A 16,671-nucleotide genomic window follows, 5' to 3' on the forward strand; every position below is an offset into this window, starting at 1 on the left:
AGCGTGGCTGCACTGCTCAGGTGCAAAGTATGGCCCAAACCTGCACAGTAGCATGAAGCAGCTCATGCATGGCTTTATCCTCTGTGCATGAGCAGCAAAGTACTACAGTGCAGGTGCAAACCCACCGGCACCTGTGCAGTGTGACCATGGAGGGGAGCGTCGAGGGTCCTGGACTGCAGCGGAGGGGTCGTGGAGGATCGGGGAAGCCCCTACTGATTGCATTTATTTGATCACCCAGGCAATCAGACAAATGCAATTAGATTTGCAGAAAATTAATCTCATTGTCCCAAATCAACTGTGCACAATTCTGAAGGTTATCATTCGACAATTTAGTTGTATGACATTTTATTTCTGATTGTATTTATATGATCGCTCGGGCGATTATTTGCTGAAAATTGTGCCATTAGTGGGAACTTTAATACCTATGTGTTGTGCTGTGCTCTGCATTACTCTGAACATAACATGTCTGGGTGCTCCCTTCCCCCCCATCCTGCATTGTCATGTCTTGTTTCTGTCACTTCCACAGGTCTCATTGATGTCAGCTCTGCTCTTCAAGATTCACTCATCTCTGAAATTAGGCATGAGTGGCTTTTAGAAGACGCCGGTAGTAGTAAAACTGGAGGCACAAAACAGGCTGCCAGTCCTGGATGTAGCCAACAAATATTATTTCCCCCCCCCCCCCCCCTTATAATGCTATAGAATGCTTCACTGAGGGCACTTGATAATTGCAGCTCCTGCCTCAAACATACAAATATATTGACGTCCCACAAGACTTTTTGCAATTTAATGTTATTTAAAAAGTAAGTTACATTTTAATTTGCACCAGCTATAATTTTCCAAGCTAAACTTACATTTCTTAGCAACCTCGATTTCTACTCTTTTTGGAGTACAGATTGCCCAGAAACATCCCATCTTGCTACAGGGGTAATTTAGCTACACTGAGTTGTTTATTTTCCACACCTGGACTAATTCACTGGCAGGAAAAATGGACACTTTCAGTCTCTGTTAGGAACTGAATGGAATACATGTACTTTACATGCTTATAAGAAAGTTGTTCCCTTTCGCTCAGTTCCCGCTTGGAGCGGATGCCAAACGGCAAGAAAAAAACACATCCCCTCAGGATGCCCTTCCGTCACATGTCCACACCTTCTGTTTTTCATCCACTCCTTCCACTTTGCACGCCACCACACAAATACTCACACGTTACCCCGGTTCCTCCACTGCTGACATTTGCTCGGGAGCAAGAGCATGGGACTCCCCATTGGATCACAACAAATTAATTATTCCTAGAAATAGGGAGGATTCTCATTGATTCATGGACCCATGAAAATCCTCCCTGCTGCTTGGGACAATTGATCTATTGTAAACCAATGGGAAGCCCCATTCTCCTGCTGGCCTCCGGTCTGTTTACCGGCTTTGGGATCGAAAGCAGGAGATAGCAGTGGAACTGGAGGGCACTTGAGTTGCGGAGTTGTGTTGCGAAGGACAGCAGGGGGTGAAGTGGATATGGCAACGATTCTAGTGAGAATGGACACTGTCTGTTCCTGTAGGCCTTCATTGCGTATGTGTACCTGGCGTTTTGTGGTCTGTTCTGGAAACATGCGGCAGGTCGTAACGCTGCGTTCCATTTGCCTCCATGAAGTCAGGAACAAGGCTGACACAGTGCTATGTATACAGCTGAGATGAAAGGACTGCTTCTTAGCCATAGAAGAGTTTTGCATCAACTTTCGGAAGTTACATTACATCATTATCTATATATGCACAGCATCTGAAATCCAAATAATTGTGTATTATGCAAAGTCTTTTCGAGACTTCTCACTATTTGATCTCGGATGAAGCAATGCTTTCAGAGTGTGAATGTGCTGTAGGCAAATAAATTGTCTGCGCAGTCTGTGCTACTCACATGTATTGGAAGTTAGTATTGTTGTGTAGACTTTGTGTAACAATAAGAAGTTAACTTTAAGGTCAATTTTAAGCTGGGCATATGCTATTTTATGACTGGAAAACACATCATATCTCTGATATACACCATTAGCTGCTCTACCACAATGCACCAGTAAATATTAAAGAAGAAATGACCCCAATACACCTCTGTATGTGACCAGCTACTCTCATCTACTAATAGTAGTGTGATTTACTATGATGCTCCCTCTTGAGTACTGAGATGACCATGCCTGACCTTCTGTATCAGCATGACTGGACTGATAGTACTGTATTGTATTGTAGCCAGCCACTCCTCTTTATTACTTGGTCCAGGAATGGAGGTATAACTCTAGTGGTATTGGAATTAGCTTGATGGTTGTTGTGTGATACTTGTTGTTTTGTTTTCACACATGTATGGACCTAGTTGTCTGCAGCTATAGATCAATGTGTTATATACAAAGGCTGGATCTGGATGGTGTACTGGTTAGGGCCCGTTTACACTTAATGCATTCGTATGCATTAGTAGAAAAAAAAAAGTACCACGGTCGTACAACTTACCTACTCCTTGATCCGATCGCTGCCTTTTGCGCCTTGTCAGCTCTCCCGTTCTGCCGCTGTGTCCCCCGTATCTGCCGGGATTTTCACCACGCTTACCTGGGAGTGACCTGAAAGTACTTATGGGCCAGCGTCATTACAGTGAAGATGCCAACAGATATGGAGAACACGGCAGCAGAACGGGAGAGCTGACAAGGCGCAAATGGCAGCGATCGGATCCAGGAGTAGGTGAGTTGTGTGGTGGTGCTTTTTATTATTTTTTTACAGGTCTTTAAAGCACGACGGCACAAGGGAGCGTGATCAGGGAGAATAACTGTCATATCCTCTCCGTCCAGATTCGACCAGTCGAAGATTTCAGGTGACTAGAACAGGGACCCCTGGGGGCATTGAACTAAGAGAATGGTGCTGTGACATATGTCACAGGCAGCACCATTCACAAAACAGCACCTTTACTAATCAAATCCCCTCAGTTCAGTGGTACTTTAAGTGTCAAAGGACCCTTTCGGCTTTGAATCTCAGCTCTTCCTGTTTATTGAGGTCAAGAGAGACTGCTTAACACTGCGACTGCCCTATTAGCTCCAGTTATTGCAGTATTTTAAGCTCAGTTTAGGTATTAAAGAGAATCTGTATTGTTAAAATCGCACAAAAGTAAACATACCAGTGCGTTAGGGGACATCTCCTATTACCCTCTGTCACAATTTCGCCGCTCCTCGCCGCATTAAAAGTGGTTAAAAACAGTTTTAAAAAGTTTGTTTATAAACAAACAAAATGGCCACCAAAACAAGAAGTAGATTGATGTACAGTATGTCCACACATAGAAAATACATTCATACACAAGCAGGCTGTATACACCCTTCCTTTTGAATCTCAAGAGATCATTTGTGTGTTTCTTTCCCCCTGCAGCTATCTTCCACTGAAGTGTCAGGCTGTTTCTTCCTGCAGAGTGCAGACAGCTCTGCCTGTATGTAATTCCTCAGTAAAAGCCCAGCCAGCTCAGAGGAGGATTTATCCAGCTTGTAAAAGATAAGAGAGAAGAGAGAAGCTGCCCTAATCTAAATAATACACAGGCAGTGTGCAGAGAGGGGCCTGGAGGGGGGAGATGCATCACAGAACCACAACACTGAAGAACTTGGCAGCCTTCCAGACACAGGCCGACAAGTCTGACAAGAGAGAGATAAGTTGATTTATTACAGAGATGGTGATAGTAGAACGTGCTGCAGTAAGCCAGAACACATTAGAATAGCTTTTGGAACTTGTAAGATGATAAAAAACAGGATGCAATTTTGGTTACGGAGTCTCTTTAAGTCATGATCTTGATTAGTTTGTAAGATAGCTGTTATGTAATAAAGGTATTTGATGACCTCCCAGCTGGTTTTTGAATAAGGCCTAGCTCACAATGCATCAGTTGCGTTGCAGAATAATTCTGCATGTCAATTCACTGCCCATATAATTCTATTAACCCTGTTCACATCTCTGTGTTTTTAATGGATTTCATTATTCTAACTCGCTGCATGTAGGCTCTGAATTTCACATCCACGTCCAATCTGGTCCCAGCATTATAGAAGCATTTAGTAGGAATCCCCCATTTGGCAAATAATAGTGAACTAATTATCATAATAATGGTCTTTCAGTAGCAAATACATGCATTAGCATGGTGTCTTAGCAGAAGCATCAAGGGGGGAGGGGGGGGGGGGGGGTGTTAGAGATAATCTTGGAAAGTCTAAAGGTTATAGGGTCAAACTTTCATTGTTGGCTTTTGATGAGGTTCAAGGTTGGCAGTGCTTTATGGCCTGGTGCCAAAAGTGACCAGCTCTGACTGTGTTATGATCGCTTCTGCAGCGTTTACTGCTGACTGCAGTGGTATTGCAAACCAAGCAGTTCTAATGTCATTACATGCATTTGCTTGCATAGTTTGGTTTGCACTTAAACTAGTTGCTGATTCCATCTGCAGTCGCTCTGAAGTTAATGACAGTTTAATATGCTTTTGTGTAAACAAACATTGTCTGCTGCAGTGGAGGGGCGGTCCCTTTCCTGCAGGCTGCATATCATTGTCTGCCTTTTCCTGCTATCAGCCTGTGATTAATTACCATTCACTTGTGTGGGAATCTGCAGGTCTGCTCCCATTGGATGACCTCAGTATAAAGAACTGCTTCCTGCAATGCCTCATGGGCTATCATAGTTTCAGACTCTATCTGTTACTCTGCTCGTGCCCCACCTCGTTCCTGGTCCGTGTGGACTGCGCTGACTCCTGCGAAGGGGTCAGCGAGTCCTCCTAGTTCTGCTCTTGTTCTAGAAGTTGCTACTTGCTTGTCTTGTGTCATATATTGGTTCATCGCCAATATATACGCATACTTGCGCATTTTGTTATTTTCCTTGTATTCGTGTTATGTTAATATATCAGTGTCGCTGATATATACGTACACGAACTGTTTATTTCCTGTGTTCAGTTAGTCAGTTTTCCAGCACGTTTTGGTAGTTTGCGCGTACCGTGAACACCCGTGCTGAGCTAGTTATCCTGTTCCTGGTCCTGTTTGTGGATTGCGTTCATCTCTGCGAAGAGATAACGAATCCTTCTGAATCCTGTTCCTGGTCCTGTTTGTGGATTGCGTTCATCTCTGCGAAGAGATAGCGAATCCTTCTGAGTCCTGTTCCCTGTATTACTTCAGTCTTAGTCAGAGTTCCTGCTTATGTCATATATCGGTTCATTGCCAATATATACATATGTTAGTCAGACGTTACGAATAGTTTCATTGATAGCTGTAATTGTAATACGCTAGGAAAACATACTTATTGTATATTTATCTGTGTTACGTTCATCTATCTCGATCCTGCTATTTCCTGTCTCTCCTGTCCTGTCTTTGTGAGGCACGCCATCGCCGCAACGCATTGGCTGCCTCATTCCAGTCTGTCTGGTTTTGGACGCTTGCTGTCGCTAAGTAATCGCTAGCTAGCAAGCGTTCATTCTGTCTACCTGTCCTGATCTCCTCAGTCCTGGTTTATGCGCTCAGCGCTACTTTGCGCTGAGACGTTATTACGAAAGTGTTTGTGGCTGTTCAGATCTGCACCGGCTCTGTGCACCACAATCTCCTATTGGAGTCAGTCCTCTCCTCCACTAAACTGGGGATATCCTGATCCCTTGTGCTGGTGTGTGTACCTCCTTCACGTCAGCTTATGTGTTGTATGCTGACTGTGGAGATTACACCTCCAAGCTTAACATTAACATTATGATAGCCCCATTACCAATCCCCATTGTGGGGGGGGTTCCCAGCAAAAATGACACTGTTTGTTATGGTTCCTGTTCCTTTAAGAAATTTGAGAAGCTCAATTCTGAAACAGAAAATGAGTTTTTTTCTGAATGTACCAGGTTCCTGGCTAATCCCGAGCTCCAGGCTACTCCTGTTTCAACGTGGGCCTCCCAGCTAGTTTATGTTTTATTTAAGGGAAGATTGTTTCAGTGGGCCTACGATGTCTTAGATCATACCAATTTAAAAGAAAGACCACTGGAATTTCTAGCGTTTGTGATCCATAACTGGCTGCGCAAAACCGATTTGCCTAGCCCTTTTGATAAGCTCCTGGCAGCTTGTCAATCAGCTGCTCCTTCTACTGCCTACAAAAATAATCAGCAAGCAGATAATTGTTCTGATAACTTTTCTTCTGCTAAGGCAGCAGGGTCTAAAGCCAAACGTAAACGCTCCAAAAGAAAGGCGTTACAATCAGCGGAGTCGTTGCCCTTAGCGACTGCGCATCAGATCTGTAATGAGACTCCGCCAGTAGCAGATAATGAAATTCAGTCACCATTCAGGGGAGTCAAATGGACCTATGAAACTACTAATGAACTTTCATTGCTAGCCAGGGAAAATAAAAGTTCTTGTTTAAATGAATTATCTGAATATGATTATGAAGATATATTACAGAGTATTGAACAGATCAATTTATTCGTGCAGCAAGGGAAATTTGCATACACTACAGTTCAACGCTTGCTACAGGTATTGGAGATCCTTAGGAATAAGAAATCGGCCAATCACCTGCTAAATAACCCAATGTATGTTTCTGCCACTAACACATTTGCAAACTATGATCAGCCGGAATGCTCAGCTGTTAAATATGCATGGGATCCTCCATTTGAGAAAGGAGAGATGGAAGCCCTGGTCTATGAATGGAAGAAAGATGCAAGTTCATTTTGTCAGTTTTACAGTGCAAAGAGTGAATTAGTATTGAATGCATGCATTAAGTCTGCCTATAACCTAATAAAAACCGGTGTGTGTGGGTATGACTTTGTGGCTCCATTGATCGATGTGTGGAGAATGATTCTGGACGATTTTTATGCGATTCAATCAGTTGATACCAGGGAAGACACACTGTCTAGTGGAGATTGTTCCACTTCCTCAGTTCCTGAGGACTCGCCTGCTTCAGCACCTTTGGCTGATTCAGCGAGTGATTCAGAGCTCCTTTTGTGTGAAATTGAAGTTCCTGTAATTCCACCCTGTACCATGGATAACTCAGTGTTACTTCCCAGTAAGACAGAAATTACTAATACTTCCTTAATCTTGCCATGCACAAATTTCTCAGCAGAGGACCCAGAGGTCCTGCTGACTTCTGAGTCCAGCTTAGCCAGTACTCATGAGTCTTTGTTCAGTGAAACAGACACCAGAAAAATCTTGCCTGTCTCTGCAAATACTTCTGCAGAAATTACCTGTGTTAATAAAGTTCAACTCCTGTCTGATCCAGCAGATGCCAATAGATGCACTACATCAGTTTCTGAGTCCCAGCAATCCTGTCCAGAAATCTCAGAACCCCAACATCTGAATTTTCCAATTTCACAATTGAATGGTGATTTAGATGCGCAAACATTGTGTTTTGATCTTCCTGTTTCTACACCTCACTCTAGTCTTATGAATAACTCACAGCGTCTGCTATGTGAGTCCGAAATCGCAGAATTATTACCGTGTTCAGAAAATGTTCCAGTGAACTTGCCCTGTACCATGAATTGTGCAGTAGATCTCTCCAATGAAACTCAGGTCACAGAATCATTATGCTGTCCAGCAGGTGCTTCCATGGTTTTGCCCTGCAGTGTGGACTGTTCGGTGATCCTGTCCAGTGAAGCTGTGGTCACAGAGTCTTATGCTTCACCCAGTACTTGGGATACTTCAAACCCTCTAGCAGAACAGTCTGAGGCACTGCTTACCTCAGTTGGTGTTACAGTAATATTCACTTGTCTAGCAGCTGTTTTGGAATTACAGTCTGCTCTAATAAAACTTGATGAATTTCTGCCCAGCGAAGCAGAAGCCATTGAAATATTGTCCTCGTCAGCAAGTGTGTCAGATACCTTGCCCTGTACACAGTCTGATTTAACCAATGTTGTTGAGTCCCTCTCCAGTGTTGTAACAGCCGAGGAACTCCAGCCCTGTCCTCTGAATGTTTCAAAAGTCTTGCCCTGTAACATGGATAATTCTGACTCGCTGGAAAAAATAATAGAAATCTCAGAATTTCAGTCCGGGTTAATGAGTGTTTCTGAAACCCAGCCCTGTATCCTGGAAAATTCTGGTTCTCTGGCCGGTGTGGCAGAAGTTCCTGAGTCCCCTTCCTGTCCAGTGAGTTACTCAGTTTTGCCTAGTTCGGTGGGGATTGCTGCACTACTGACTTGTTTTGCAGCCCTTCATGAGCTCCAATCCAGTGTATTTGATGAGTCTCTGTCTAGTCCAGAAGAAGTTATGGGAACCCTGTCTAGTTCGGTGCATACATCAGAAGATTTGTCCTGTCTTGTAAATGCCCCTGAACATGATTTGTTAATAACTTTGCTGGAATCAGAGACATCTAAGTCTAATCCTGCATTTTTTAGTGACAATCCAGTAACTGTGAAGTCTAGTCATGATGATTTTTTTTTGCCCAGTCCTGGTTTCGGTCCTACCTTGACTGACTTTGAGGTTTGCAGTTCCTTGACATGCCCAGAAGTCTCTCTTGTGCCAGTGTGCCCAGATGTGCTTCGTATGCCAGAGTGCCCAAGTGTGTCTGTGTTGGCGTGCTCACACGCTTCCCTAGTGGAGACATGTTCTGATGTTGCCGGTTGGCCTGCATGCCCGGAGATGGTTCTGGTCCCTAAAAACCCTGATCTTGATGTTTGTCCTTGTGACCCTGACTCTAGAGTTGCCCTGGGTTCCATAGGGGTTCTTGATGGTTCTCCATGTGAACCTAAGGGGCGTTCTGACCTGTGGGGATCTCTTTGGAGCTTCCAAGTGTTCTGGGAGATCTCTGAGGAAACTTGTCCTGGTACCTTGGACTGGTTCAACGGTGGGTTTTGTGTTGGTGGGGACAGTTCCGGTGGGCATTGTAAAGGCTTTGGCGTTTTTGGACAGTCCCGAGAAGGCGGTGGGTATCGCTCAGAGAGTTTCTGGGGGCTTTTCTCTGGAAGTCGTGGTTCTGATGGGTATCACACTGAGGCTTGTAGTGCTGACGGGCATGGTTCGGTAGGTTCAGGTTCCAATTGGTCTAGTTTTGGTGAGACTGATTCGGGAATTTGGTTTTGTCGGACGGATCCGACCTTCATGAATTTTCAGTCAGATCAGTTTGCTGGATTTCCCACTTCTGATTTTTTGGTTTGGGTGGTTCAGGAGAAATATGTCAGTTTTCATAGGCGTCCAGAGGCCGCGTTTAAGGGAGGGGGTACTGTTATGATCGCTTCTGCAGCGTTTACTGCTGACTGCAGTGGTATTGCAAACCAAGCAGTTCTAATGTCATTACATGCATTTGCTTGCATAGTTTGGTTTGCACTTAAACTAGTTGCTGATTCCATCTGCAGTCGCTCTGAAGTTAATGACAGTTTAATATGCTTTTGTGTAAACAAACATTGTCTGCTGCAGTGGAGGGGCGGTCCCTTTCCTGCAGGCTGCATATCATTGTCTGCCTTTTCCTGCTATCAGCCTGTGATTAATTACCATTCACTTGTGTGGGAATCTGCAGGTCTGCTCCCATTGGATGACCTCAGTATAAAGAACTGCTTCCTGCAATGCCTCATGGGCTATCATAGTTTCAGACTCTATCTGTTACTCTGCTCGTGCCCCACCTCGTTCCTGGTCCGTGTGGACTGCGCTGACTCCTGCGAAGGGGTCAGCGAGTCCTCCTAGTTCTGCTCTTGTTCTAGAAGTTGCTACTTGCTTGTCTTGTGTCATATATTGGTTCATCGCCAATATATACGCATACTTGCGCATTTTGTTATTTTCCTTGTATTCGTGTTATGTTAATATATCAGTGTCGCTGATATATACGTACACGAACTGTTTATTTCCTGTGTTCAGTTAGTCAGTTTTCCAGCACGTTTTGGTAGTTTGCGCGTACCGTGAACACCCGTGCTGAGCTAGTTATCCTGTTCCTGGTCCTGTTTGTGGATTGCGTTCATCTCTGCGAAGAGATAACGAATCCTTCTGAATCCTGTTCCTGGTCCTGTTTGTGGATTGCGTTCATCTCTGCGAAGAGATAGCGAATCCTTCTGAGTCCTGTTCCCTGTATTACTTCAGTCTTAGTCAGAGTTCCTGCTTATGTCATATATCGGTTCATTGCCAATATATACATATGTTAGTCAGACGTTACGAATAGTTTCATTGATAGCTGTAATTGTAATACGCTAGGAAAACATACTTATTGTATATTTATCTGTGTTACGTTCATCTATCTCGATCCTGCTATTTCCTGTCTCTCCTGTCCTGTCTTTGTGAGGCACGCCATCGCCGCAACGCATTGGCTGCCTCATTCCAGTCTGTCTGGTTTTGGACGCTTGCTGTCGCTAAGTAATCGCTAGCTAGCAAGCGTTCATTCTGTCTACCTGTCCTGATCTCCTCAGTCCTGGTTTATGCGCTCAGCGCTACTTTGCGCTGAGACGTTATTACGAAAGTGTTTGTGGCTGTTCAGATCTGCACCGGCTCTGTGCACCACAATCTCCTATTGGAGTCAGTCCTCTCCTCCACTAAACTGGGGATATCCTGATCCCTTGTGCTGGTGTGTGTACCTCCTTCACGTCAGCTTATGTGTTGTATGCTGACTGTGGAGATTACACCTCCAAGCTTAACATTAACAGACTGAGATGCACTCCTATTGGTATATTATGCCCAGGTGCTCCTTACATGTGGCATAGTTTAGTGACACATTAACATTTTTGTAGTTAAACACTCACAGAGCACACAGCCTACCATCCCAATAGCACTTGCTCATCCTGGTACAACTGTTCTCATCCCCTAGTGAAATTTCTACAGTTGCTGGTTTTACAGTTTTTTTCCTACCACTATCGCAAAAAAAATTGTAACCTTTAAAATACATGTAAGCACATACCGGTACATTTAAGAAGTACATTTCGCCCAGAGTTAAATGGGCTGTAAATGACTTTTCTCCTTTGTGGCTGTCACTTATAGTAGGCAGTAGACATCTGACATAACTGACAGGTTTTGGACTAGCCTATCTCCTCTTGGGGGATTCTTAGGGTTTTCATTATTTCAAAAGGAAACCCCCATGAGGACATAGACTAGTCCAAAGCCTGTCAATTCTGTCAGATTTCTACTATCAACTGTAAGTGACAGCAACTTAGGTGAAAAGTAATTTATGGCTCATTATACTAAGAAAAGTACTTACCATATTTGTATGTGTTTACATGTATTTTAAATTGTACAATTATTAAATCTATATAGCCTTAATGGACACGGGCATTAAAATAAGTTTAGGCACAGTTCTTTTTTTGCATGCATGCACTCAACATAGCACTATCATAAACTGATCATGAACACAAAAGGTTTTATAAAATACCTTAGTTTTATTTTGCAGAATGGCAAAGCAAAATACCTGCTGCACCAGTTCATAGATCCCCAACAACCCATAGCCAGCTATCCATCTGAAAATGATGCCTGCGAATAATGGCGCACAGTGTTGCCACTAATCTGTTTGTCGCGTATCGCTATTTAACGTTAAAGCCTTATCGTTATTTAGCGTTAACACACAGAACCCTCTCTGTACCTATCCCTAACCCCTAGACCACCCCCTGGTGGTGCCTCACCACCCCCCTGGTGGTGCCTAACCCTAACCACCCCCCTGGTGGTGCTTAACCCTATATAATACAATACAATAACATTTCTATAGCGCTTTTCTCCCATAGGACTCAAAGCGCTTAGGCTCTCTCAGATTCAGTAATTGGTAGTAGGATGAAGTATTCACACAACAAAAGTTATATTTCTGCAAATGCCAAACTGAACAGGTGGGTTTTCAGTCTGGATTTAAACACGTCCAGGGATAGAGCTGTCCTGATCTGTTGAGGTAATGAGTTCCAAAACGTAGGGGCAGCATGACAGAAGGCTCTGGGACCAAAAGTTTCCAAGTGGACTCTGGGTATGACTAGATTATTAGAACCTGTGGATCTGAGAATGCGGGGATTGCTACGTAGCTGCAACATATCTTTCATGTATCCAGGGCCTAGATTATTCAGGGATTTAAATGTCAGTAGGCCGATCTTGAATAGGACCCTCCATTCTATAGGTAGCCAGTGAAAGGAGTGCAGGACTGGCGTTATGTGGCAGTGACAGGGTTGGTTGGTTAGCAGTCTGGCAGCAGTATTCTGTAGCAGCTGTAGGCGGTACAAGACCTTTTTTGGAAGGCCAGAGTAGAGAGCATTACAGTAGTCCAGTCAGGATGTGATGAAGGCATGGACTAAGGTTGACAGATCTTTTGGGGGGATAAGGTGCTTGATTTTTGCAATGTTCTTCAGGTGAAAATAGGATGATTTCACCACAGCAGAGATTTGAGTTCTGAAGTTTAAATCCCTATCAATTAGAACTCCCAGGCTACGCACATGATCAGAGCTGCGTAGATCCGTGCCTCCTATTCCCAGTGGTGAAGACTGCAAGTTAAGTTGTTTTGTTATCATGCTCTGCCCTTCAATCAGAGGGACTTCAGTTTTGTCTGCATTTAGTTTCAGCCAGTTGTCATTCATCCATTGCTGTAGTTCACGTAAGCAGGCGTTTATAGTTAGTGTTGGGTCTGTCACACCAGGCTTGAAGGAAAGATATAGTTGGGTGTCGTCTGCATAGCAGTGGTATGTCAGGCCATGTTTTTGGATTAGTTTTCCAAGCGGTAACATGTAAATCGTGGAAAGCAGGGGAGAGAGGATTGAGCCCTGGGGCACCCCATACTTAAAGAGACACTGAAGCGGAAAAAAAAATATGATATAGTGAATTGGTTGTGTACTATGAATAATTACTAGAAGATTAGCAGCACAGAAAATATTCTCATACTTTTATTTTCAGGTATATAGTGTTTTTTCTAACATTGCATCATTCTATAATATGTGCAGATTACACAACACTCAGCATTCAAAATGAGTCTTTCAGAGCAGTCTGTGAAGTAATGACCTCTCCTCTAGCAGAGGAAAAGTAAATAGTGCAGGAACAGTTGAGATAATAAAAGTCAGATAACAGCCCTTTCCACGACTAACTTAGTCGGAGAGCTTAATGGCTTGTTTGCATAGAGATAACAACTGGAGTTTCTCAACTCTTCCTGTACTGGAAACAATTACACTGATGTATCTGATCTTAATGTTTTATTTCTTAGCTGTGCTACACATACAAATCCATAATATCATTATTTGTTTTCGCTTCAGTGTCTCTTTAAGTGATACAGGGGTGGACAGGAAGGGCCCCATAGACACTTTGTGGGTTCTGCCACTCAAGAAGGATTGGAACCACTGAAGAACTATGCCCAGGGGCGTAGCAATAGGGGGTGCAGCGGTAGCGACCGCATCGGGGCCCTTGGACCAGAGGGGCCCCGAAGGGCCCTCCCTCAACTACAGTATTAGCTCTCTAGTGGTCCTGTGCTCATAATAATCACTTCTTAGATACTTTGAATAGTGGTAATTATTAACAAACTGTTTCCCATCCCCTTCTTGCACCTCTGACACTGTAGTTGCCATTGGCAGGTTTTGGTGCACCGTATCAATTGCTAGGTATAGAATGCTTGGGGGGGGGCCCCATTGTAAAACTTGCATCAGGGCCCACAGCTCCTTAGCTACGCCACTGACTATGCCATCAATGCCGCAGTATTCCTGTAGCCTGTTTATCAAGATGTCATGGTCAACTGTATCAAAGGCTGCAGAAAGGTCTAGCAGTATGAGGATCGAGCACTCTCCTCTGTCTCTTGCCATGAGCAGGTGGTTGCATATTTGGATGAGGGCAGTTTCAGTGCTGTGGTGTTTCCTGAAGCCAGACTGGAATGGATCATAACTGTTGTTTTGTAGGATTTTGGCTTCTAGCTGGAGGTAAACAGCTTTTTCAATTAGCTTGCCCAGAAAGGGGAGGTTAGAGACAGGTCTGTAGCTGGTCATTGCATCTGGGTGGGTTTTTTGAGGAGAGGCCTGATGATTGCTTCCTTCAGTAAAGCAGGAAATATCCCTGATTGTAAGGAACAGTTAACAATTTTGAGGAATACCGGTACGAACAGGTCGGGGCAGTTCAACATGAACTGTGTTGGGCCAGGATCCAGGTCACAGGTAGTTAGGCGGAGGTGAAGGAGGATGCTTGATGTGACTTCTTCATCAATTTCTTTGAAGTTTGACCAAGGTGTTATGTTGTCTCTGCTAATGGTCTTCGGCACTATATTAAGCGGAATATAACCCTGCATTTCAACTTTGCTCTAAAACATTATTTACAGTATATTATATGCAACCAGCATTTTTTTTACTAGACCAGCATTGGAAGGGTTACACAGGGCTTTAAAGTTCCTGGAGATTTCTGCAGACGCATCCGAAGCTGAAATAGATACATTTTGTTTACATAAATGTATCTAAGTGTTGAATGTGACTCACTCTCTCTCACTGAGAAGGAGCTTGGAGGACAGCAAAAAAAGTGTGTGTCATTTATCAATAGATACATTAAACTAAATAGAATGTATCTATCTGAACTTCTGCATATTTCTCCACGGAACTTTAAACCTCTGTGTTTAACCCTTCCAATGCTGGTCTAGTAAAAAAAAAAATGCTTTTTGCATATAATATGCTGTAAACAATATTTTAGAGCAAAGTTAAAATGCAGGGTTATATTCCGCTTTAGGGCCTGTTCAGACTATGCACGTTCCTAGCCGGTTTCAGGGAACGCGTACGGGTACCAAAAACGCATAGAAACGGCTCCTAATGCTTTTGAATGGGCTAGTTCACATGTATGCGTATAAGACGCATACGTTTCTTATCCGCATTGCTGCATGCAGTTCTGTGCGTCACGCATAGAAACGGACGCAATGAAAGTCTATGGACGCGTATCAAAAACGCGTACTATTGCGTTTTTAGCGTACGTTTCCCTCTGCGGTTCCCATAATTCTTTTTTTCCCCCTGGGTCACGTGTGTGTGCAAAACGCAATAGAATACACAATAGAACGCAAGAAAAAAGCATGCGTTTTTCAACTTGCGTTTCTTTGATTTTATACGCGTTCTTCATACGCTGACAGTCTGAACAGGCCCTTAGGCTCAGATGCTGTAAGTTGGATGGCGGACCTTATAACGGAGACTTTGTCTGTGAAGAAATGGGCAAATTGGTCACAGAGGTCCTTTGAGGACTCGATATTAAGTTTTTGAAATGCCGGGTTGCAGAGTTTTTTCACTGTGCGGAACAGTTGGGCTGGTTTGTTAACTGCATTTGCAATCTCTTCTGATAGAAAGGATGATTTTTTTCAAGTGATTACCTCTTCTTCAAGTGGAGGATTAAGGCATGTTTGTCTTCTGGGGACTGAGATTTGCGCCACAGTCTCTCAAGTTTTCGGCCTTGTCTTTTCAGCTCTTTTATGGTGTTATCAAACCACTGTGCATGATGGTGTGGAGTAAGATATTTGGTGCACAGAGGAGCAATGGTCTCAAAGGTGGAGGACACACATTTGTTGTATTTAAACACCAGAGCATCAGGGTCCAAGCTGGAGTTAGGCACCACCTCCCTGGTGGTGCCTAACCCTAAGACACCCCTGGTGGTGCCTAACCCTAACCACCCCCCTGGTGGTGCCTAACCCTAACCACCCCCCTGGTGGTGCCTAACCCTAACCACTCCCCTGGTGGTGTCTAACCCTAAGACCTCCCTGGTGGTGATTAACCCTAAATCTCCCCTGATGGAGCCTAACCCTAACCTTGACAGTGTTACATTAAATCCATTCACCGATTTGCAGTTAAATAACTTCTGCAGTTTGGCTTATGTAGATTAGCTATTGATAAATAATGTTACTGTGTGCCGTTTTTCTGCTTTTTTTCCTGTGCGCCATTATTATGCAGTACTAACAATAAATAGCGATAAGCGTATCTTTTTACTGCGGCGCCATTTTTATGCATAGGCGCTGTGCGCCATTATTCACTGATCCGATAGCCAGGGGTGACCTTAGGGTTCACAATGCCCTGAGCATATCTAGATATTGGTGCCTATCCCCCTCCCCAGATTTCCAACCCCTTCCCCGACTATACACTTTTTCTTTTGCAACACTGCTACTGGTAACACTATGCTGTCTCTCCAATAGTATAAGGTTATGCCAGAGGTAACTCCCCCCCCCCCCCCACACACACGCTGTATAGGTAGCTGGGTGTGCCCCCAGTGTGAGGTAGTCCCTCACAGTATAAGTAGTCAGTTGTGCCCACATGATTAGGCAGCCTTTTTGGTATAGATATCCAGATGTGTCACACCCCCCAGTATAGACAGCCGATGTGCCCTCACCCCCAATATATGTAGCCAGATGTGCCCCAGCATTAGCACCCTCAGATTACTCCTTGACAGTGGTGCTCATCCAATAATCGGGTATCCGAACTACCCAGATAATCCAAACTTTTTCCACTATCCGAACTTTGAATAGCAATTCGGATATTTTTTAAAATCTGAATAGACTATCCGAGCAAACTCGGATTTCCCATCTGAAATCCCAAATCCGGGCAAACAGTTAGTTCAGATATCTGAGCAGAAGCCAAAATCACCTTCAATGGCGAGAGAGAGAGAGAGAGAGAGAGAGAGAGAGAGAGAGAGAGATCCCGGTTTTCTACCCAGATATCCGAATCCGGGCGGATATCTGGGATACTGGGTTTGGATATCAGATTCGGATTCCAAAATTTAAAACTCGGATATCCGATTCAGTATCCGGATCCAAATTCAATCCAGATTTTGAAAAGGGGTATCCGAGCAGCACTACTCCTTGACATTCCAGTGACGG

The sequence above is a fragment of the Hyperolius riggenbachi genome, chromosome 6 (assembly GCF_040937935.1).
Source record: "Hyperolius riggenbachi isolate aHypRig1 chromosome 6, aHypRig1.pri, whole genome shotgun sequence".
Classification (NCBI taxonomy): Eukaryota; Metazoa; Chordata; class Amphibia; order Anura; family Hyperoliidae; genus Hyperolius; species Hyperolius riggenbachi.